Source organism: Buceros rhinoceros, unplaced genomic scaffold (assembly GCF_000710305.1).
Source record: "Buceros rhinoceros silvestris isolate BGI_N320 unplaced genomic scaffold, ASM71030v1 scaffold35002, whole genome shotgun sequence".
Taxonomy (NCBI): Eukaryota; Metazoa; Chordata; class Aves; order Bucerotiformes; family Bucerotidae; genus Buceros; species Buceros rhinoceros.
Window position 1 is genome coordinate 1 of NW_010397722.1, and position 318 is coordinate 318.

The following is a 318-nucleotide window of genomic DNA, read 5'->3' on the forward strand; positions in this document are numbered from 1 at the left end:
GAGAAAAACCCCACTGTCCAGGTCGGTGTTCTCCCGGAGCGTCAGTGTGCGATGCCCGGGGACACTGCGGATACCCCTCTTTCATTCCCCGAGTAGAGAGCCGCACCGCTGAGCCGCGGGGCTCGGCTCATGTCCGCATCATCCCGGGCCCCCAAGCAAGCAGGCAGCGATCTCTCCCCCAACCCCGGGCGTCCCTTCTCACCTTCCAGATAGAACGCCTTGCATCCCTCGTCTTTGAGGCGCTTGAGGAGCAGCCCCAGCACAGACTCGCCGCCCGTGTTCTCGTTCCAGTCGCGGCTGTGGCCGTCGCAACGACCC

The 318-nt window shown here is 65.1% G+C and overlaps 1 pseudogene; it reads right to left on the minus strand.

Moving 5' to 3' along the window:
- Positions 1-74: 74 nt before the first annotated feature.
- The window catches only part of LOC104502397, a 683-nt pseudogene continuing 439 nt past the window's right edge, over positions 75-318 (minus strand).